The following is a 24734-nucleotide window of genomic DNA, read 5'->3' as shown; positions in this document are numbered from 1 at the left end:
ACCACAGTGGAATGTAAACCCTTTGAGAGAAAGGCCTTTTCCCGTTTCGTTCACGGTTTAACGTTCAAAGCAAACCGGGATTCGAAACTGAGCAGTCTGGCTTCAAAATCCTCGCTTTTGGCCACTACATAATGCTGCCATTTGGTGAATAAAACAAAGGATGGGTTTCGGATACAGAGGGACGCAAGAGGGCAAAAAAAGATAATGCATTCCGGGAAGAGAGCAGGTGGAACACATCCATACACACACGCACTGCGCCCCGCGTCACCTTTCTCTCCGGAAGCGCTCGCAGCTGTCCAGCACTAACGCGCACGCGCGGCCGCCGGGGGTCGCACTAGGCTGAGAGAGGAGGGCGGGGCGTGGAGGAATGTCCCGCCTCCAGGGCCGAAAGGCGCCTGCGTCCGCTGGGCTCCGTTCTGGACGCGCATCCTCCTTTCCCGGCCTGTGCGCACCGGGTGGGCGTGGGAGGAGGCGGGGAACAGAGGAGGGGAGCGAGGGGGCGGGTGTCGCGGGAGGGAAGGAGCTAGCCGGAGAGCGTCGTCCTGAGAGGAGTGAGGGAGGCAAAATGGCGGATCGCTTCTCCCGCTTCAACGAGGACCGAGACTTTCAGGTAAACAGGGGCGTCGCCGAGGACCCGGAGAAGGCGCTGGCCGAGCAGGAACCTCCTCATCCCCCGCTCCCAGCTCTCTTTTCTTCCAGACTGTTCCGGCTTATCAACCGGCTCGCTCTTCTCCCGCCTCGGATTCCTCAGGGGGCCTCCCAGCTTGAGGCGAGGCCGCATCTCCTCTCACCCTGTGTTTTCATACCTTTTAAACTCACGCTGCCGCGTTTGCGGCTTTGGCCTGTTTGGGCTTCAGGTTTCGGAACTCGAGCCTGGCCGCTGCGTGGGGTGGGGGAGGTGCTCCCCTCTGGTCTGCCGGGCCTATGGAGGTGCAGGGCTGGCTCCCGGGGGGATAGCGGGCTGGGTGGGGAGGCCTTGGGGCCAGTGTTGCTGAGACCAGGGCTTCCGAACCCCTGAATTTTGCTCCATGGCCCTGCTTGGAGAGTCCTTCTTTCCTCACTGTAATAAATCCCTTTAGTTGTTGCTTCTTACATTTCCTCGAGAAAGGGTGCTTTGGTTATCAGACGCCTTCTTGATTAGTCAACTGTAAAGATTTCCCCGGGTGTAAATGTTGCTGTTAGCAGGCCGTCAGTTGGCTTGGAAAGCATGTTACAGGACTATGGTTGATGGAAGCTTTGTCTGAAATCCTACTTCGAAAGAAAAAGCGTGATGGTGATGGACTTTTTAAGCTGTGATAAATAGTGCCAAAAGCTTGATTTTTTACTTTCTTAAGTTGCAAATGTATGGAAACATGTCCTTGTGATGACAAGTATTATTTAGGAAAAAATTAAGGCCTGAATTCGAATAACTCGTCTTTCGGATGTTTAAAAAACCTTCCTGTTGAGCATTATAATCCGCAGCAATCTCGGCCACCTAAAAGGGATTTAGTAGAGGTTGGCTATTGCTAGGGTAAAATACAATCTTAGAGTCTCAAAGAAACCACTGCATTACTACCGCGTATCCTGGAAACAGGAATTTGGACCAGAGAATGAACACTAAAACTCAAAAGTTTTTTCCAGGTGCAGATCTTCCTCAAAAGAACACAGGAATACTCTAGATAAGTTTCAGAAGGCAGTTTGAATTCCCTGAGATGATTGGGTTGGTAAATAAACAGGTAAAGCAGTTAAACCAGCACTGTTAATGGTCTACTGCATGGAAGGTTTATCAGAAGTTTTGCAGCAGTAAGGGATCTGGAGGCTGTTGAAAACCTTGTGATCGTGCGTCTGCTGTATAGCTGCAGCATAATACAGGATCTCAAGGTGTATAAAGGGTATAATGCAGGTCCAGGGAATTTTGAAGCAGTTCATTTTAGGTATTTGGTCCCCGATAAAGGTGGTTTTTTTAGCGAGCATTTTAAAACATGAGTAGGCTGCAAAATGTGTGGGCTTTATTGGTTAATTTTTAGAGACATGTTTATAACTAAAACCCTTAAGTGCTTTATGGAAGAGAGAATTTCAAGGTGACCTAATAAAATTGAAAATAGGTAATCTGGACAATTAAGTTTTGAGGGAAAATGGCTGTCACCCATGGAATTTTAGCAGGCTTAAACAGGATTTGCAGGGTCTTGAAAGATTTTGAAAACTGGGTAACAGAGTATAAATGCTGTTACTTGAAAAAATTGAGTAAGTCTACCTTTTCAAATAAGATGACTTTTCCAATCAATGCTTTAGTTGGGTTTATGTAAAACTTGCTTCAAGTTGCTGGGTATTCCTTTGAAGATAATGCATATGTGTTGTAATAACCAACTCCTGCTGCATTGGGCCAGCCAGGAAAATGTTGGCTTTTTAAATTCAGTTGTCCTAATACTGTGTGTCAATAGGATATTGGGAATGACAGACTTTCAGACAGTATGTTTAAAGCTTTTCTAAATTATTGTACTAATAGTTCTAAAAAACATTCATTTAAAAATACTCGAGTAGTAGTTTTTTCTGGATGTTTTAATAAAGGGAAAATACAAATTGATTTTTATCAGAGTCCTTTGATTTAAAGTTTTTGGAGAGAAGTAATAGGATGCTTCTGTGTGTAGTGTATCTAAAACATTTTTTAAGGTCAGGTCATTAAAAATTAAATGTGGCCTCTTTTTAAGGTTTTAAGTGACAAATGAGGTGAAGTCACTGAGTACACTTGAAAACAAACCCTAAGTAGGTTTCCAAACACAGTGCATAAATCCTGTTGTTTTAAAACAGATCTTCTTATAGCACTGGAATTTTGGGGGGGCAATCTTCTCTGGTAAGTTCTAGATGACTATCATTTTCTTTGCCTTTTATTTGGCAAGATAATTTAGAATTATAGAATTTTATTCTTTGCCAATTTACCATTAAGTTCAAATTTTGGAGTTTTAATACTGTCTCTTGAACTGAGTCAGAATTGGGTACACTGTTAGATTGGTGAACACCTAAGCTTTCAGATGTGTTTTGTATAATACAGTGAGGAGTTTAACTGTATTATGCCACTCGAAACACTTCCGAATAGAAAGAGTGATCATTATCAGGAGTGTACATTAAAAATTTTTTAATGACTTCATTATAATAATAAACAGGTACTGTTCTGCAGGCTTTATGTGTATTATCTCATAATCTTCACAATTACCCCTTGAGTAGGTACTGTTACTCCCATTTTCGAAGGAGTCAGCTGAGGCACAGAGTTTTAAATAACTTGGCCAAGTACACACAGTTTCTAACTGGCAGAGCCTGGATTCAGACTCTAGTACTTTGACTCTTGAAGCTGTGCTCCTGACCATTATCTCTGCTTGCAATTATGTTTTTATATAACTGTAGTTCAGTTATCAAATATGGAGGATAAACTTATAGGTCACAAAGAATTAATGAGTTTTTAGAGAGGTGTGACAGTTAACAGTTTTTACTCTGTTCTGTTCAGATTTGTTTTGGGTTCATCTTCCAAGGGCTTCTGGGGAGGTTTCTGACCATCATTAGTTACACTGTGTCAAAGAGCATATATTGTTAACTGTTTCAGCTAAGACATTCTTCTGTGTAGCCTTTGAAAGTGATATTTGATCTTTGGAAAGCTTTGTGAAATAGGCCGAAGTATTTATTTTTTTTAAATGTCTTAAGAGTTTTAACTGCTTCAAGAATCTGACCTGAATTTCTGAATGAGACATGATTTCTGCCTACATTTACCAGATTAAGGCATGTTTGTTGATAGATTGAAATGTTACACACAAAAACTGGAAAATACATAGGATAACTTAAGATAGAGATTATTTAGCACTTTGAATTATATGTTCACTAAAGAAAGTTTTATTTGTACAGTGATGTACAGCTCTAAAGTGTTAAGATACACTGTTTAGCATTATTGGCTGTGCAGCTGTTAATGGTGATGTAGCTGAATGCTAGTGAGGAAATGTTCTTCAGCTTCTGTAACTGCAGAGAACTGGTGACTTAAAGTACTTTGTCTTCCATTCTTTCTTGTTCTGAATGTCTTCATTAGAGTTCTGATAAAAAGGAGCTGTGATGATAGATCAAGGAATGGTGAAGTAATGGGAGAAACAAATATTACTGTAAAGGTCATAATAAAAATATAAAAAGTACCCAAGAACTTTTAAAATCTGTGTAAGTATTCATAATGGTAAATAGCAATAAGCAAGTCATGTATTACTTTTATGTAGTATGTTTGTAGGATTTCTCTCTGTGTTTCATGTATGTGACCAGGATGTGATAAATCTTAAGATCTTAAGTGAGGAAGTTTACAGTTTAAAAATATTCAGGTCACAGAAGCATGTTAGTAAATTTTCTGTGTGGTACTGTAATAGAGTTGGCATTCTATTGCAGACATGCCAGAGAAGACACATTAGCAGGTGTTCTAATCTCTGTTAACTGGGTCTCTCTCCCATTATCTGCCTGAGATGCTACTAGCTATGAAAGTCAGTGTCACCTTTGCTTGGATTGCTGAAACAAGGCAAAATCATTGCTCTTCCCTTTCCCATGCATATTATGATAGGTGGAAGGGATTGGAACAAGGTTTCAAAATAATGATGTATAGGTTTCAAAATGATGATGAATTGACATGATCATTAGCAAATATAAAATTGTTGGTTACTACATGTTCTGGGGATCAAGAGTGACCAAATAAGGTCAGTATAAGGGAGGGCTACCTAGTGGTGATCTAAAGGGTACAGGGTATGTATCTAAGGCAAAAGGCTCTTAAAAACTTGGAACATGTCAAGGAATAATGTCACAGGAGAAAAATGTATACGTTGTATTGAAGGGAGAATGGGGTTGGCAAGACTGTGATCATGGGACTTCATGTGATGATGCACTGTTTTCAAAGTGGGCGTGGGGACCAAGAAGAAACAGATCCAAATATACTGTAAGGCTGATTATTACAGGGCTGTTCTAGTGCTGCAGCATTAGAGCAAAATAGGTGTCCCTGTTATATTCTTTCCTTTCATTCTGAGTGTGTCACATAATTCTCATTAGAGTACTGCAGAGGGATTATCATTTTCTCAGGTCTTTATGATAAGTTACATAATCTAAACTAAAATTTGTGACTTAAAAATTTATTAAAGCACATATATAATTAGCTGTCCTGATTGTGCTGCTTCATAGCTGAGATACATGTTCATTTATTTGGGTACATGGCAAAATGAAAAAAAGACTGTTGTCTTGATGTGGTCAGTATTACCATTTTCTGAAAAGAACAGGTTCATGAGATCTTGAATTTGAAACCCATGTAGAAGTTTCATTTTTTTCTTGTAAACCAGTAAGTTTCTACTATTTTATTAATGAAAATGGATTCCAGCTTGAGTTCTTCAATTCTGTTAAAATTTATTCCCTGAAACAACTTGGTTCTTTTGCTTGTGTGTGTGATATTAATTCTTTCTTCATATTAGCATTCCCATTTAGTATTAAGTGAAAGCTGACTCATGGTAATTACCAAAGGAATTACAAAAGACCACCATAAATACTGAAAGAAGGCATTGATTAGATATTGCAGTGAATACCAGAAGATGTTGCAGTGATCTTTCAGTTATAAGAAGTGAATTGACCATTTAACTGTGGAATTCTAACCAAATGTACTTAATGCATATTGTATTAGTGCAAAAACTTAAATATGCCCATGGTGAAAGACAGAATATACTGTACTGTCAGGCTTATTTCTTTGGGATTTAACAAATACATTTAGCATTTTACACCTAATTTAGGAATGGATGAAGAAAAAGTTGAAGTTGCTTTGGCACTGTACATAGGTTAAGAGCACATAATGTTTTAGTAAGGACTATAGATAGTAAGAAATTAAAGTTAGGATCAAAACAGGCATTTCCTGTTACTTGCCTTAGTTATTCTTTTTACTGACGTTGTTGAGGTAAGATAAATCTTATGGGTGTCACGCAAGCAACCAGAGGTGTATTACAATTGGTCTCATCTCATGAAGTTCCAATTATTTGTTGTTCTTGCCACTCTTTTGGCAATTACATTGATTTCAAAAAGGAATTTCAACTTATCTCTGTAGTTTATAAAATTGAAATATAAAACAGCTCTCCATGTGTAAAGTTGTAATAGAAAAACAGTCATTGGCTCTGTAGCTTCTTACTATGCTGCTGGACAGTGACTTCAGTGGGGTGTGTAGGGGGGACTTGATAATATGGGTGAACGTAATAGCCTCAGTTTTGCTCGTGTGAAACCTTTATGAGATTGTATATCAATGATACCTTAATAAAAAAAGGAAAAAAATCAGTCATTGGTCATGTTTTGTGACTGGTTTTAAGTAATGATTGTTGGAAAAGTCAGTACTCATATCTTAACTGTTCATGTTAACAGTTTTTTCAGAGTTGAGGGAGTAGAGAGAACTTTTCATCCTTTTTGAGGCAGTATTGATAAAACAAGAAATTAACTTGTTAATGTGGGTGTTGACTATTGAAGAAAATAATGCTGATGCTTGTGGATTGTATGCTGTAGAATCAGTAATTTCTCTTGTTGCTATGAGTAAAATTTGCCAGTTACCCTAAAAGAAAGGGCAGAAGTAGTTGAAAATTTAATTGGTTTCATACTACTTTAAGGTACTATCTGCACAAGAGATGCCAAGGGGTATATATACCTTCAGAATATTTTCTAGAAAACAAACTAATTTTTGGAAGGATTGTTAAATAAAACAATATTGGAATAGTGGTTGTACTAAGACATATATATTGAGTACGTTGGTGGTGGGAGTTGGTTAAGAAGTAGTGTTTTTCAAGGAGCTTTTGTTCTAGAGAATAAAAGTAACAATAATTTGTTCCTCACCAGCATAATTATCAGATGGATCATATAGTTAGTAAATGCAAAATTGTAAGGAAAGGAGAAAACCCTCAAAGTGGGATGATTGGACGTGCCTTTAAGAAGAAATCAGCTTTTAAGCTGGATCTTGAAAGATGGGATTGCATCCTTGCAAAGGAAAGGAATGGGAGATACTCATTTGGAGAAAATAGCTCCAACTGAAGCTCTTGATTTTTTCAGGACAATGATTATACAAGCCATTGGGCATAGGGAAAAAGTGAAATCTAGGGCTACAAAGATAAGTTTTATTTTAATGTTCTAAGTAGGAATGTACTAACTGTTTAAGGTATTTAAATGGGGTAAATATCAATGCAGTTTTTCTTACAGGAAGATTAATTTGGATACAGTTGTATTAAATGTGCTATACATACTGTTAAAACTGTGATACCCAGTCTCCACTAACCAGAGTTAATGTGAGTGGGGACAAGGGAGTGATTGTAATAATGGACTATGTAATTTTAAACTTGGTGAGGACTTTGGGGTGGAGGGGTAGGGGAATGGAGTGAAAAATTAGATCAGTGGATTGTAGGTTCTGATGGGGTTTTAAGAATTTTGGAGGTGCTAGAAGAAATGAACTGGAAAGGTAGAAGGTTGTGGTTGCAGAGCACAGTGTTTGAAATAGAGATTATCGAAGGATTGAGATGGTTGGTATTGACCATGAGAGTTAAAAGGCTAAGGGAGAATGGAGGACAGGATCATTATAGGGAAGGAAGTTAGGAACTGAGACTCCAGGATGTTGTAAAATCATCTAACTGGATGTCAGAATGATAATACTGTATAGTTGTGTACTTATTAAAGTGCCGTTATATACATTCTTATCTAATGCTTCTAGTAACTCAGCGAGGTAAATAGAATAGGTAGTAACTCTATTTTATAGATGAAGTAACTGAGGCCCAGTTACTAAGCTGAGTTTTTGAACTTTTATCTTCTGATTTCTTTTGAAGTGGGCTTTTTTTTGCAGAGGGGAGTGTTGGTATTGTGTACAGTAGGGAAAGCATTGCATTTTCTACCAGCTAAGTAACTGGTAGGAAATTGTTGGTATGCTTCTGGAAACATCTCAGTATTAATAAACTTAATTGGCTGTTTATGACTTCGTGCTGGCCGTTTCACTAAGAACAGGTATACCAGACAATTCATTCTGTTTCCCAAATATATTTTTGAGCGTCCATCTGTTAGAATGCATCATAAACTATAAGAAGAGAATATAAAATCAGTCTGTTTTGTTCATTTGTTTCAGTAAAAGAGTAGATGGGACAGGAGAATGGCACGTCTAGTAGACATTGTCAAACTAGGGTCCTATGAACTTATCCTTGACTATTCCAGCATCAAAAGTTGACTACTATGACATATAGTGATGATACTATCAGCTGCTGTTTAAGTGTTACATGCCAGGCCCTACACCAGGGCATTTTGGAGATATTTAAATAATCCCAGTCACCATCCAAACCAGATAATGGTATCCCTCATTTTACAGATGAGAAAACTGAGACTCAGAGAAATTGAGGCTACACAGTAAACTTAGATTTTTTTATTATTAAGGTATCACTGATATACACTCTTATGAAGATTTCACATGAGAACATTTTGGTTACTATATTCACCCATATTATCAAGTCCTCTCCATACCGCATTGAAGTCACTGTCCATCAACGTAGTAAGATGCCACAGAGTCACTACTTGTCTTCTCTGTGCTACACTGTCTTCCCTGTGACCCCCCAACACACCATGTGTACCAATCATAATACCTCTCAATCCCTTTCTCCCTCCCTCCCCACCCACTCTCCCCCACCCTTCCCCTTTGGTAACCATTAGTCTCTTCTTGGGAAGTCGGTGAGTCTGCTGCTGTTTTGTTCCTCCAGTTTTGCTTCATTGTTATACTCCACAAATGAGGGAAATCATTTGGTACTTGTCTTTCTCCGTGTGACTTATTTCACTGAGCCTAACTAATACTGTCTAGCTCCATCCATGTTGTTTGAAATGGTAGGATTTGTTTTCTTATGGCTGAATAATATTCCATTGTGTATATGTACCACATCTTCTTTATCCATTCATCTACTGATGGACATTTAGGTTTCTTCTATGTCTTGACTATTGTGAATAGTGCTGCAGTAAACATAGGGGTGCATAGGTTTTTTTGAATCTGAGATTTTGTTTCCTTTGGGTAAATTCCTAGGAGTGGGATTCCTGGGTCAAATGGTATTTCTGTTTTTAGTTTTTTTGAGAAACCTCCATATTGCTTTCTACAATCGTTGAACTAGTTCACATTCCCACCAACAGTGTAGGAGGGTTCCCCTTTCTCCACATCCTCGCCAGCATTTGTTGTTCCTTGTCTTTTTGATGTTGGCCATCCTAACTGGTGTGAAGTGGTATCTCATTGTGGTTTTAATTTGCATTTTTCTGATAATTAGCGATGAGGAGAATCTTACATGTGCCTATTGGCCATCTGAATTTCTTCTTTGGAGAAGTGTCGGTTCATATTCTCGGCCCATTTTTTAATCGGGTTATTTGCTTTTTGGTTGTTGAAGCTTGTGAGTTCTTTATATATTTTGGATGTTAACCCCTTGTCAGATATGTTTGTTTATGAATATATTCTCCCATACTGTAGGATGCCTTTTTGTTCTACTGATGGTATACTTTGCTGTACAGAAAGCCTTTTAGTTTGGCGTTGTCCCATTTGTTCATTTTTGCTTTTGTTTCCCTTGCCCAGCAGATGTGTTCAGAAGAAAGTTGCTCATGTTTACATTTAAGAGATTTTTGCCTGTGCTTTCTTCTAAGAGTTTTATGGTTTCATGATTTACCTTCAGGTCTTTGATCCATTTCACAGTAAACTTAGATTTGAACCTTGATCTTTCCTAAGGTGTGCCTTTTCTTGTGGTTCCTGATTGTCTTGTGTAAATTCACTAGGCTTGTAAGACTCTTAAGCATCTGATGCCATTGTAACTCACTCATTGAGCTATTTTAAAGACTGTCTGGTCATTCTTTATTTTTATCCTTTCTCTTTTCTCTTTGTCCTGTTTCTCTGTAGTTGTTCGTATTGTTTTCTGGACATGCTAGGCTATTTTATTACTGTTTTTGCATATGCTCTTACCTGTCTGGATTCCTACTAATTCTTCAAGCCTCAGTTTGATAACATCTCTGATAATCTTCCCTAGGCAGTTAACTGCTTCATTTTCCCATAGCACTTTGGTCATATTTCAGTAATAGCACTCTTACTAGTAATAGCAGTAAATAATACACAGTGCTTATTTCTCTGTTGGGTATTATCTCATAAAAACTCCTATTAGGTAGGTTCTATTATCCTCATTTTACAGGTGAAAAACTTACTCAGTTCACATAGCTAGCAAGTCAGAGAAGTAGCTTTCAGGTATTTCAGACTAGTCTCAGACTTTAACCACCCTGCTGTTTTTACCTCTCTTACTGTATACTTCCTTCTTATAATTTATCTCATCTCATGGATTTAGAACTCCTTGAATGCAGACTATCTTCTGTTTTTTTCATTTTTCTTGCTGAATCAGGGTCTGGCACCTAGAAATTGGTGAGATACTTGAATTAATGGTTGAGTAAAGACAAATATATAGGAAGGAAAGGCTTAGTAGAGTCTGACAAGAATGGCCAGACTTGGGGACTCAGCTTTCTGCTGTGCTGCAGATAATCTAGTTTGAACTACCAGTTTCTGTGATATACTTTAAAGCCAGTTGAGGGATAATTCAAGTATGGAGGTTGTGTTATGGATAGTTATACTCTCACTTTGTATGTGTTTATATATAATTAACAGTCATCTTTTAGTTTTATTTCCGTTTGTGTAACAGATTGTAGATCACACTTGTTTATCTGTGGACTGGTGCAAAATTTTTGTCACATGTTTGGATACAGCTATATTTTTATCAGCCAGTTGTTAAATAATATGCATTACTGTGGTCCCAGAAGAATTCTCAACTACTGACTCCCTACCTTTTTTATTTTATTTTATTTTATTTTTTAAATTAATGAATTAATTAATTTTGTTGTTATTAATCTACAGTTACATGAAGAATATTATGTTTACTAGGGTCCCCCCTTCACCAAACCCCCCCCACAAACCCCATTACAGTACTGTCCATCAGTGTAGTAAGATGCTGTAGAATCATCACTTGTCTTCTGTGTTGCACAGCCCTCCCCATGCCACCCCCCCCAACATTATACATGCTAATCATAATGTCCCCTTTCTTTTTCCCCACCCTTATCCCTCCCTTCCCTCCCTTTCTCCCCAGTCCCTTTCCCTTTGGTAACTGTTAGTCCATTCTTAGGTTCTATGATTCTGCTGCTGTTTTGTTCCTTCTGTCTTTCTTTGTTCCTATAGTCTTTGAGTTTGAGGTGAGTCTCTTGTAAGCAGCATAGAGATGGGTCTTGCTTTTTTATCCATTCTATTATTCTGTGTCTTTTGATTGGTGCATTCAGTCCATTTACATTTAGGGTGATTATTGAAAGATATGTACTTATTGCCATTGCAGGCTTTAGATTTGTGGTTGCCAAAGGTTCAAGGTTAGCCTCTTTAGTATCTTCTAACTTAACTCACTTATTGAGCTAATTTAAACACTGTCTGGTCATTCTTTATTTTTCTTCCTTCGTATTCCTCCTCCTCCGTTCTTTATATGTTGGTTGTTTTATTCTGTGCTCTTTTGTGCTTCCTTTAACTGCTTTTGTGGGTAGTTGATTTTATTTTTTGCCTTTAGTTAGTATTTGGTTGGTCTGCTTTCTTTGCTGTGTTTTTATTTTCTCTGGTGACATCTATTTAGTCTTAGAAGTGCTCCCATCTAGAGCAGTCCCTCTAAAATACCCTGTAGAGGTGGTTTGTGGGAGGCAAATTCCCTCAACTTTTGCTTGTCTGGGAATTGTTTAATCCCTCCTTCATATTTAAATGATAATCATGCTGGATACAGTATCCTTGGTTCAAGGCCCTTCTGTTTCATTGCATTAAATATATCATGCCATTCTCTTCCAGCCTGTAAGGTTTCTGTTGAGAAGCCTGATGATAGCCTCATGTGTTTTCCTTTGTAGGTGACCTTTTTTCTCTCTCTGGCTGCCTTTAATACTCTGTCCTTGTCCTTGATCTTTGCCATTTTAATTATTATGTGTCTTGCTGTTGTCCTCTTTGGGTCCCGTGTCTCAGGAGTTCTGTGTGCCTCCATAGTCTGAGCAACTATTTCTTCCCCCAGTATGGGGAAGTTCTCAGCAATTATTTCTTCAAAGACACTTTCTATCCCTTTTTCTCTCTCTTCTTCCTCTGGTACCCCTATAATGCAGATATTGTTCCTTTTGGATTGGTCACACAGTTCTCTTAATATTGTTTCATTCCTGGAGATCCTTTTATCTCTCTCTGCATCAGCTTCTATGCGTTCCTGTTCTCTGGTTTCTATTCCATCTATGGCCTCTTGCATCTAATCTATTCTGCTTATAAATCCTTCCAGAGTTTGTTTCACTTCTGTAATCTCCCTCTGGACGTTTGTAATCTCCCTGTGGACTTCATCCCTTAGCTCTTGCATATTTCTCTGCAGCTCTGTCAGCATGTTTATGACTTTATTTTGAATTCTTTTTCAGGGAGACTCGTTAGGTCTGCCTCTGCAGATCCTTTCTCAGGTGTTGTTTGAACTATCTTGGACTGGACTAAATCTATTTGCCTTTTCATGGTGATAGCAGTGGCTGTAGGCAGCTTGCGGGTGTATCAGCTGGGAGAAGAAAGTCCTTTCCTGCTTGCTGGTTCCCTTGCCCTTCCCCACTGCCTTTGATGGTTACCTGCACTCCTGGAGCAGCCACCGGGTGAGTCCCCTAAGCTGCTGTGGGCAAGGTCTCTGTCAGAGCAGCACGGAGCCCTGCGAGGAGTGGCAGGCACGCCAGGTGTGCTCCTCCGTGCTAGCAGCGCCCCTGCCAGGCAGCTCTGTGCCAGCAGTGGCCTTTGGGTCTGCCCTGGGCAGCTGTGCCTTGGGCTGGGATTCTGGTCAGCTGCTGGGAGTGCGCCTGCTCCCTCTGGCTCTGCTGCAGGTGCGCGCGGTTCTCTACCGGGCTCCTCTGGCTCCACTGCTGCTGGTGTGTGCAAGCCACGCCTGGGCTGTTCGGTTGCACTGCTGCGGGCTCGCACAAGCCTTTCCTGGTCCCCTCCTGCGCCGTTGGCACATGGATCTGCTCCCAGTCCCTTCTGGCACCGCCATCCCTGGCACGCACTGCCACTCTCCCGCTACTGGGCCGGTGTGTCGGAGTTCACACCAGTTGGAGGAATGACTGGCAGGTTGCTTAGTGCCATGAGGGGCTTCAGAGCTGCACTGCCTCCCCAGGATTTAGGGCACCTAAGTTTCCCCAGGATTCCCAGCTGCTGGCTAAGTGTGCCAGGACAACTTCATCCATCTATGGGGTCCCTGTCTCTTTAAGACTTGCAGAAAGCACTTGCTTTTCTTTTGTCTCAGGGGCACCAGTTGCGGGCAACTGCCCACAGGTTTTGCTTTTCCGTTTCTCTAATATCCAGCACCCCGTGAACCTTGTGTCTGCGTTCGAGGTGCGGATTTCTAGAGCTGGTTGTTTAGCAGTACTGGGCTTTCACTCCCTCCCCATTCCGACTCCTTCCTTCCCACTGGGTTTTGGGGAGGGGGAGCATTTGGGTCCTGCCTGGCCGTGGCTTGTATCTTACCCCCTTCGTGTGATGTTGAGTTCTCGCAGATGTAGATGTGTCCTGGCTGTTTTACTGCATCCACTGGTGTCTCTTTTAGGAATAGTTGTATTTATTGTATTTTCATAAATATATATGTTTTGGGGAGATTTCCTCTGAACTACTCACGCTGTCATCTTCCCGTGATCTGAACATTTATTTTTCTTTGCTAAAAAATGTTAGGATGACAGGAGGAAAGGTACCAGTGTGTGCAAACAGCCATTGGTCTATTGCAAGGGATGCTGAGGGACTTCAAAGATCTTTTTTCATAACTGCTATCAGGTCCAGGGCTACATGCCTTCAAACATTATTTGCTCACAGGATATAAAGCTAATCCTCATAGAAATGCTGCAAAAAAATGTATCTTTTTCAGATGACACATTTTTAGGAGACTGAGGTTCAGAGATGTTAAGTACAATGGCCAAAGGTCACAAAGGTTAGTATGTGACCCAGGTAAATTTTGAATCCAGGCCTATTTGCTTCCATGCTACACCATATGTAACTGAAACCAGGACCAAAATTCCCCTGAAAACTTAACTTGTGACTAGGACATATTGGATCTAGATCTGCGTCTTTTACCAACTAGCTCTGTGACTTTGAAGAAACCACTGTAATCTGTTTCTCAGTTTCTACACCTATAAAATGGGGTTACTACCACTAGCATTTATAAAGCAGGTGTAAAAGTTCTTTGAAAATAAAAACACATGTGCAAAAAATAAACATCATCTTGATACGTTTCTTACCTTTCTCACATAGGTCACCAGTTCTCCAGAATAATACTGCGACACACTGAGGAGGTCAGGGCTATTTGCTTGATTAATACGAAGAAGGGGAAGATCAAGGGCAGAGGCAAGCTGGAAGAAAAATCACATATACACGTTTCTCAAAAAGTCCTAGAAATCTCTTTCTTTCCAGGAATAGTAACGTACAACAATGCCTCTGGGCTTTACTCAGACCAAAGATCACTGAACTTATCAATGCCAATTAATGGTTTCTCACAACAATATAATTAAAAAAAAATGTCATCTGGATGACAGTGCTTCTCAAGTTGTGGTCCCTGGACTAGCACCATCAGCATCACCTGGGAACTTGTTAGAGATGTAGAGATGCCAGTTCTCACGCCCCACCCTAGACTGACTTAATCAGAGACTGACGGAGAGGCCCAGCAATCGGCTCTAACAAGACTTCCAGGTGACTCTGACACCCCTCAAGTTTGACAGCCTCTGTGCTATGGTAGACAGCTGCTCGTCTCTCGGTGCTACGGTAGACAGCTATTCGTCTCTGGAAAAATCAGACGTCTTGGTTGATGAGACTACTGTACTGAGTACAATCTAAGACATCATGGCAAATAAGAAGTGCCATTCATTACTTTATGCATTATTCACAAAGAAAAAACATGTTGACAATTCAACTAGGATATTCCATCAATTATAAAGCGTAACCCCAATTAAACATGAAAGAAAGTGTACCTCAGAACTGATATTCATGGTAATTCCATCAGAAGTCGCTGAGTAAATTATTTGTTCACCTATCACAAACTGCAATTACCTCGTGAGCAAGGGCCATGCTTGTGTTGTTCACCACTACTCCTTGACCTCAGAGGAGATCCTACTTTGGAGCAGAGCCTCAACAAGAATGTTTTAAATGAATAAATAAAAGGACTCAATTCATGTCTAGAGAAAAAGGACTCTGGGACTCACATTTTTAGTATAGTGGTAAAATTTTTTTTTTTTTTTTTTCGGGGGCTCCAGGACCAACGATCACTAGCTGCCCAAGTACCAAAAAATTATGCTTCCGAAATCTCTTGATGTCGATTCCGCACGAAGAGCATACAAGCTGCCCCACGTGTGCCACTCACGACAGAAGCCCTTTTTATATACTGGTAAAATTTTAAAAAATTATTTAGTTTAAAAATAATTTATGTTAGACACTGCAACTTATGAATTCAAACGTTAAATATTTATGGCATCTATTGAAAGTGTGCTCTCATGGAAAAATTGCCAACTTTTCAGTCTATAAAAATACTCAAATTATCTAACTTTCTGAAAGGATAAAATTCTTGGGCTGAATTAATGAAGTAATAACGAAGACCAACTCTCCCCTGGTGTCTGAGACTGTTTTCACTGCTCTCTGCTTACCTTTGGGAATGCAGCTCTGAGTTTAGTAACCATGGATGGGTTTACCCTTACACTCTCTTGCGTGATAGATGTGAAACTGTAAAGAGATAAATGGTAAGGAGATGCTCATCGTGGCCCTCATCAATGGCAAATGCTAGGCTGTCCACGTTACCTGTCAATTAATTGCCAAGCAAAAGAAAGGTCCCCAACAATCTGCATTGTGATGAGGACCTCCTCTTTAATGTTAATGGTTCAAATCATTTGGTGGGGAAACTTGCGAGGATCAGCAAGGAACTGACATACTTGCAGATTTGATTCCAACTGGTGAAATTCTTGAACCTGTGTTACATAAATACATTTAATTAAAACTTCTGAGTGGCCTCTGTGGTGTTTATTTTTCCTTCAAAACACCTAAAATAAAGCACACTACTTACTAAGAATTTTTTGGCAAATTTTTAATTTCAAATTATAATTTCAGAACTGTATAAGCCAGGTCAGAAAAGGCGACACAAAGTTCTAGAATTAGGAAATGTCCCACTGCTTATTTTCCTGTACATATATGACATAATAAGTGACTATTTCCACTTTCCAGTTTAGTATCAATAAAAGTATACTGGAGAAGCCTCTTCATTCTGAAGATTTGCAGGACTGCTAAAAAACGAAGTCAACTCACAAGTGGGGTGTTGGCACTTGCACATTTTTAAGTTTTTGATGTATTTAAATCAAAACATTCCACTGAAATTTTAATGTATATAATGCTATATATATTTTATTCATATATAAATTTTAATATATATGATTCAAAGGGTCTGGGCTATTACCAAAATAAATAATGGAAAAGATAAAAGCATCTGAGATTTACAAAGTTATTTGTAGTTGTACTATAGACTAGAATGTCCAAAAAACAACCCAAATAGTACAAGTGGGGATTGTTTGGAATGGCTTGGGAAGCTGAAATGCTAACAACGGAGTACTATATTGTGCTGCCATTAACAAGTGATGATTGTAAAAACCTCATAAAAATAAGAAAACGTCTGCTAAGAAAGTCCATCAAATGAAAACAATATTTATTATATTTCTAAAAATATATGTACATCAACTGGACAGGGTTCCAGATAAGTATTGAATGATGTTTTAAATAACAGACCTCATGGTTATTGTTCTGATACTTTGGTTTATTTTCTATTTTAAATTTAGCTAAGCATACAATTAAAACTTTAGGAATATGATCATTATACAACTATCTTCACTCTTGTGGATTCCTTTACAGTTTTGCCCTGGGTCTACAGTCTTTACCAACCTAAAAATGAGACATGCAGTGCAATTTTATTTTTGCTTTTACTACTTTACCACAATTTCGCCAATGTTTCTATGTTGTTTTCATAATTAATTTTCCAAGATTACATGTTTCCACCAGTTGAAATGTAACTTTTCACTACCATTCTCTTCATGCTAGTCATTTAATTATTTCCCCAATTTTAGGACACTGTATATAGTAGCACAGTGGGCATATTTTGCTTTTTTTGTACTTTTCTGCTTCTGACGAAATAGTCCCTTAGATATATTTCCAGAAGCAGATTGCTGGGTTGGTCAGAAAGTATGATTTCTGATTCAAGAACTGTCATTTTAAAAGACTTTCCTTACCTCCTCCAAAGCTTCTATCAGTTGCACAGTTTTTCTGCCTGCAGCAGTAGAATCATCGTAATTTAAAGACAGTATTTGTTTTGAGATCTCTCTGAACCAAGCTTGAAGATTTTCTATTAATACAGAGACAAGGAAAGACTACTGAATCCCATAATTCCCATAGCTGTGGCTTTGAATTTAATTAATCCTTTACACACTTAGTTCTTACTGACATATGCAAGCAAGCTCATATTGATTATAAATAGTAATTTTCTAAAAATAAAAAGCTATATTATTAAGCAGTTTCACAGCATAATTAACTATTGGAAATGAATTTGACAGCTTTAACTATTATTAGAGCATTAAAAAAAATAGTTCGATTTATTATCTTAAAAATCAAAATGATCTTTCAGGGGCATTTTTGAAAGGTTTCTACCTATGTGAAAAATTTAAGTGATACAACAATTTTCATGTAGATAAAATTTCCTAAAAGCAGCAGGATTAAAATAAAAGTAAATGAGTTACGTTTAGTTTCAAATCCAGTCTGCATGTCCCCTCTTATGCCAGTAGATGGCAGGCACGTAGATGAAAAAGAACCTTTATCACCTAGCGATTATTGTTGGATGAAGTATATTCTTCTGAGATGGTGAGAGTTAAGAGGTTTTCCCCTTCCCTCAAGTGCACATGAGCTGACACATGAGTTTTGCATACTTTGGTAAGTGTGGGGGAGGGTGCATTATGACTCTATAAGGCATCTAAAAACCACAGAATTAGAAACCCTGATTTAGCCTAACATATATTGAGGACAAGAAAACTATAGAAAACTATAGGGGCGTGACACAGACCACTCAAAGGAGCACAAAGCTAGAGGCAGCCCAAACTAAACTTCCCACCTTCATTTGCAATGTTAAAATCAATACAAAGATGTTACCAACATAATGACTTTCTACTTTGCCAGTTTCCAACAGTCTGTGTATACATTCCGAACACAGATATGCCTCTTTAGCAATTACCATTTTTCTCCACCCTGGTTAGGGGTTTCACTCCTGAAAAGACATCAGCAAGCTCCATCATCCGCTCTGAGCCCTCCTTCTTGTAATGCTCCCATTTGGCTTGCTTTTCTGAGAGCATTTGCTTGAACATCTGTTGAAGAGACAGAAGAGATTTACTTAAGAAGAAATCCAGATTGGGCAGTTTCCTGAGAAAGCCTGTGTGAAACCCAACTTACAAAAATATATGCCTGAACATTACCCCGAGGCCATCTCTTAAGCCTTACTACTTCAAATGAACTGAGGGGCAAGGCTAGAGCATCTCTGAGAGCTTTAAGGCTGTCCATCACCTGGACAGCCTTAACATTTTCAGAATCCCATGCTCCACCCAGCAGGATTCTGGTTCAGGTCTTGTGTAGGCCCAGGAAGCAGCATTTCCAATGTGAAATTAAACTTGATGACCATTGCTCTAAGGTCTTTTCTAGGTAACAATTTCTATGATTCTAATTTAATTAGTCAGGGAAGACTTGAGTATTATCTTGTCTGACAACTGGAGAATGAATTAAGTCACCTAAAAAAATTCTTCCTTGCTTTGATTATCCAATAATTCTGATTATTAATTCACTCATTCATAAAATTTAAACTTACAGAGTCGAACAGAGGAGGAAATGGTATAACTCAGGGTTAGTTGGTTTTTGTTTTTCTGGAAACAAAATTTAAAAACATATCTAAGGTATGTACAAAGGTATGGAGGTTTATTTCACTGAGCTCCTAAGAGGTAAGTATACGTAAGTGCTCATTTTCCTCTTAAATCCTTTGCTCCTCAGCCTCACAATGAATATTGAAAAGATGAGCAACGGGGCAGCAGACTCCATCTGCCAATGAAAGGATCAGAATTGGGGGGATTCTGCAAGGCCAGTGAAGAGGAATTTAGTAACCAGGCAGGATGCTTAATCAATGAAATGATAAGTCATAAGATGGGAACAGTGAGCACTATTTATACAGTCTGCTCTATCTGAGTGCCTGGGATCAATCAATGCCATTGGACAAAGCAGCAAAAACTTCACCCCGAGATCTTCTTTATGGACCAAATGGCTTCAGCTCTTCAAATACTCCCTCAGAGTGAACTCAGATTTCTTATCTTGTAAGATGGGATTTGGGATAGGGGATGGTCCTTAAATTAGGAGCTGCATCTTCATATAAAGATGAGAAAAAACATGGAACCAATTGGTGTGTTTATAGGAGAATCAGAAAGGGATTCTAGAAAAAGGGTTGGGGTCGGGGGGACAAATGAAAATACAAGTTAAAGGACCAAGCTGTAATGTCAGAAATTCAAATGTATCCTCGTTTTGATCGATTTGTATTGCGTAGTTGGTTTTCTTTTCTTTCGACCAGATCTTTCTCTCCTCAAAGATCTCTGACAACAACTTGGATTGATCTGTAGGCTTTTATTTTTCTGCTACCTGAAAAGACAGAAGGGAGCTGCCCATTCTATTCCAATAGATTCCAGGTAAAGATTTATGATTGGAAAGCAGGCTTGTTCAGGCAGATGACCCAGATCTGTCCTGATCTCAACAACTCTTGGGTCACTAGCATTAACTTAGGTCAGGACGCTAACTGGAGCACATTTCTTCCTTGGGGGCAATTCACCTGCCTCTGAAAGGCCAGTTTTACTTTGACCAGCTAATAAGATGCCTGGTTCCAGCTCTTGGATCTTTACTGGTTTTTTATCTTGGCTTAATCTGTCACTCTTCCTGACTATACTGAGAGCTCCTTGGGGGTACGGATATACCTTGTTCACTTTTAGATTCCTAGCACCTAGTTGGGAACAGAGTAGGTATTCAATAATACTTTGCTATTCACAGGGGAAACATTAACATTATTAAAAAGATAAAAAGGGATAGCACTTCTCACATAGTGAATCTGTGGCATCTTGTTGCACTGATGGACAGTGACTGCATTGGGGTATGGGTGGGGACTTGATAATATGGGTAAATGCAGTAACCACATTGTTTTTCTATGTGAAACCTTCAAAAGAGTGTATATCAATCATACCTTAATAAAAAAATAAATAAAAATTTTAAAAAAGGGATAGCACTTCTCTGATCTTATAAAATTACACTTAAACAAGTCACTGAAAACACTCAGCACATCCATTAACATTATGTTAAGAATCAGTATCTACTTTTCCTGGGCTACTAAATAGGGAAAACAGTGTCCTCACATACTTAGAAGATAAAGAAACATGTTGTATACCACTAACCAGGCTGAGTCAAGGTGAGTATTGGTCCTAAATGGGCATTAATATTTGGGGCTAGTTCCTGGGCCCACCTGACCCAAACCCCCAAGGTTGCTGGTGCTGGCATTCCTGGGTATTTACCAGTCTTATATCCAAAGAGGCTTCTTGCGGGATAAGAATAACCTCAGAACTTCCTCCAGTGAATTCAAAATCTTTAAAGTCCTTAAGTTGACCTTGTTTAAATGCAAACTACCCATCCTACTTACAACCTTTCTAATAGGTTCTCTTGGCCTTTCAGGTGAAGACTGGAATCCTGCAAGGGCAGGCAGGGGGCTCACTCTTCCCCAACTCTCATTTCATACCTTTATTTCTTATTCTCTTCCCTCCAGCCAGCTGGTCTTTTAGGTCCTTGAACTGGTCATGCTGCTTCCCACCCAGGACTTGGACATGTTCGTCCTCTCTCCAGAATGTTCATCATGCTCCCAGCCTTTCTCTTTGCTAACCCTCGCAGGCTGCTTCTCCAGGTCCCTTCGGAAGCTCTCGCTTCTCCTAGGGAAGTCGTCAAGGCTAGTACAACACCCCTTATTTCTGGTACTCGCAGAATGAGGTTCCTTTCCTTGAGCGTGTGTATCTCAGTTTATATTTATTTTTCATCAGCGTGATTCTCTGATTAATGCCCATATTCCTCACTAGCCTGTACTCCACAATCTTGTGCACTTTTCCATCACTGTATCCCCAAGGACAGTAGGTATGAAATGCTCATTAAATGTGTAACCTGTCCTTTTTCTGTAAGAACTATCTTAGACAGCTGGAATCTGTGGCATGAATCAGAGACGAAGCTACCGAATCCTTATCTTCTTAAGCATTGAACAAACCTAAGAATTGATTATTCATTCAATATTTTTACCTCCTTAAGTATAAACTCAAATTGTGCAGTATCCAACAGCAACTAAAAGAGGATCTTGGGATTGTACCTAGAGTCTGAGAATCTGGTCCTTGATTTGACGAAGATGTTTATTGTTTGGGTTACAGGCTAGACATAGGAAGAGAAGAGTTTCCAATTTATTAAATGTGTAGAAAATATTGATGAAGTGTGAGTTCTTAAATACTTTCCTTCATTTTCATTTATTTTAAGCATTTATGAAGTAATAAGCAGAATGTGTATTGGTAACGGCACGATAAATTATAGGACATGTATGCTACAGAGTTAAGTACAACTAAACTACTAAATATGACAACTGGATCTGACATGAAATGTCGCCTGTGATATACAGTTGAAAAAAGAGCAGCCCTTGGCTGACATGTGGGAACTTGGATTTTTTGAAGTTCTGCCATTTCGAGAGCCGATAAAAATGGTCTGATAATGGCTTTTCTGTTTGTACAATGTGGCTTATGATCAACCATTGCTTTCCTTTTGGGGAGACTGAAATTTGGGTAGGTTCCAGGCTTACACACCAGCTCCCAATAATTGCCCTGGGTACTGAGCTGCTAACAAGCTTCCCTGGTTGGCAACATCTCACTCATGCTGTCACAACCCACTGCTGGGGTAAGTAAACGTGTCCCATGTGCGGCCTCTTGGAAGGTTCTGCCTGGTTTCCTCCAGACTTTGCACCTCTCCCCTTGGCTGGTTTTGCTTTCTATCCTTTTGCTGTAATAAATTATAGCCATGAGTACTAGTATATGCTGAGTCCTCCTAGCAAATTACTGAAGCTGGAGTGGTCTTGGGGTGCCCAGACACAGCAGAAGAAAGGGATACCCACACGAACATGTGGCACTGCCAACCAGACCTGGGACTCTTCTGTTCCTTGTAAAGGCCAGAGGGTATGGCCGGCACTCAGTTTTCTGGACTGTCCACTACCGAGGCCCAGGGAGACTAGACCAAGCTTCCAAAACAGCAGTGAGTGACCGTATCACTGATGTCCTGATTCCCTGTTCAGCCTGCCAGCTGCCGCCAAGCTAAACTATTTCAAACAAAATAAACAACATGTTAAAAAAGAAAAAGTAGAGAGAATAAAAAACTGCCATTATTTGCTGCAATTGGCTTATGGGCACAATTACTTCTCTAAGAAAGAGTGAGAAAATAGGATAAGGCAAAAATATTTAGAAGTCAAAGTACAAATAGTCAAAATCAAAAATTTAAGACCATAAATACTGTCAAAAAGGTCACAGCTGATAAGGTCCAAGGTCCCTGGCAGCTGTTCTAGTACCACACATGCACGTCCTTGCTTTCCCGGCCCTCCGTCTGGTACCTCAGGGTGTCGGGCATGTCCAGAATGACGATGCTGTATGAGTGTATGTCAGGGGCGTTTCTGGTGCTTCAGTTACGGGGAAGCCTGCAGAAGGCCATTTAATATATTGATTTCTAAGTTTCTCCATCAGAAGGAGACCATGACAACCTGGAGAGGGGCTCAGTTTTCAAGGGAAACTGCAGTGGCGACTTACCATGTGTTTTCCAGGACTTATCAGGGAAGGTATTTATTTACATAGACAATTTTTTTCAGCTTCACATTTGCCTAACTAAAAAGCAAAAGGCAACCTTGTAAGGACTTCCACCTGTCTATATACTACTTGTAATTCAAGAAACATTCTGGTATTAATTGGCTTTCATTTTTGGACAGGGGACAGCTCTACACATTGACAATTAATTCCGTGGTAGAAGCCAGGCTTGGTTCCAATTGTCACGCCTGATCTCCCCTAGAAGATCTGACCCTCTAGAATTCACACCCAGAGAACGGCGGGAATCCTGGCGACCTTGGGGTCAGACTGCAGCAGGCCGGCCTTGCCTAGATGATGTTGACTCCGAGTGTGCTTCCTCAGCAGCTACAAGGCACTGCGGAAGCATCCAGAGCCTGTGTGAAATGCCTGTAGCAGGTCAACCAGAGGGAGTATGAGAAATATGCCTTTCTTCCTGCACACCATGATCACAACACCAGAAAAGCTAAATAAGCAGTTACTTTTCCCACATATGACTCACAACCAGATAGGTAAACCGTTTGTTTCTGGTAAGTTATGACCTTGCGCAGTCAGGTCAGACAGTGGTCAGGGACAAACACGGAAAACAGATGTGGCTGAAGATAAAAGCAGAGAACTCTGGCAGACTGAGGTTGCCCCTGGAGGGGTGCAATCCAGGAGAACACTGGCTCCCCGAATGCAGGCTCGACTGTCAGGCACAGACATAGGAAGATGAAGATGAGGCTGACTCACTGTAAAACAGCAGTTAGTTTTATGATAGGATAAATCAAGGGCTTGAGTTGTTTATATGCCTGAGAAAGTAAGACTCTTGGTAAAGAAGATTACAAACTGAGTCAACGTAGTAAAATCCTCAAATTAGAACTGGAGTTTATGTAAAAAATAAACTCAACTAAAAACAGGTCCATTAGATGATTAGAACTTTAGCCATGGTATTCATGCTCTGAGTAAACTAATTTGGAGCAAGCTCTAGGCCAACATGCAAAAGGCAGAAAAACAAAACAAAACTTGAAGCATCGCTTATGAGGAAGAGTTTAGAAGACGGAGATTTCTAGCATGAAGAGAGAAGGCTGAGGAGAAATTTCATTTTCAGCTGTGAGGGATGAAGAAATCCAACCCCTGTCCTCCCTGCCCCACCCCCATGAAGCGGACACGTGGCAGCGAGGGGGACTGAAGAACACCTTGCCTGAGAGTCTTGAGATGGGGCTACTGTGTTACAGGGCAGGCTGCAGAATAGTCTGGTGTGAACAGTTTTTTAGAGACACAGCTTTACCTGAGAGAACAAGGAAGTGTTGAAAGCAGTACCCTTCTCAGGGTAGGTTCTCAAGAAAACCGTTGATGAAAAAAGTAAAGCAGAGGCTCTCCAGGGATGCTGAACAACACGATTCTTAGGGGTCTTAGGGGAAGGGGCACACAGCTCTGGATGAACGAATCCCTGAGTTATGTTGATCAAGCACTTACTACATATAAGGAACTGCATCAGCTCTGAACAAACTCCGGTTAGCTTAACCCACTTATTTTTCTATTAAACCAGGGGCTTTAAAGTCATGGTCTCTCAGACCCTGTGGAGGCATCTCATGTAATCTGTGAAACAACTAGACTTGATGGCCCATGGGGCCTCAAAGAGGACCATGACCCAGAAAACACTAAGATCCAACTTTCTGTAATTAAGCACTCTTGTCTAGCTCAATGGGCCCATGTTTTTTGTACTTCCAAAATCACACCTTTTTTCTATTGTTTCTCCAGTC

General features: G+C 39.9%; 1 long non-coding RNA gene and 1 other non-coding gene across 5 annotated transcripts in view; one reads left to right on the top strand and one right to left on the bottom strand.

Annotated features, from left to right (window-relative positions):
* Positions 1–453: 453 nt before the first annotated feature.
* LOC140849288 (uncharacterized) overlaps positions 454–24734 on the top strand; it is a 39644-nt gene continuing 15363 nt past the window's right edge. The window contains exons 1-2 of one of the 4 annotated variants that reach the window (XR_012131017.1): positions 454–610; positions 14306–23402. This is a non-coding gene — a long non-coding RNA (uncharacterized lncRNA). Of the gene's footprint in view, positions 611–14305; positions 24302–24734 lie in introns of all 4 variants that reach the window. The other 3 variants (XR_012131018.1, XR_012131019.1, XR_012131016.1) reach the window with 3 other exon arrangements.
* On the bottom strand, positions 15290–15423 carry LOC118969884 (U11 spliceosomal RNA). Its single transcript, XR_005057713.2, has one exon. It is a non-coding gene; the product is annotated as a U11 spliceosomal RNA (small nuclear RNA).

The sequence above is a fragment of the Manis javanica genome, chromosome 4 (assembly GCF_040802235.1).
Source record: "Manis javanica isolate MJ-LG chromosome 4, MJ_LKY, whole genome shotgun sequence".
NCBI lineage: Eukaryota > Metazoa > Chordata > Mammalia > Pholidota > Manidae > Manis > Manis javanica.
The sequence above is the reverse complement of the archived record's forward strand: the minus strand, read 5'-3'. Positions and strand labels throughout refer to the sequence as shown.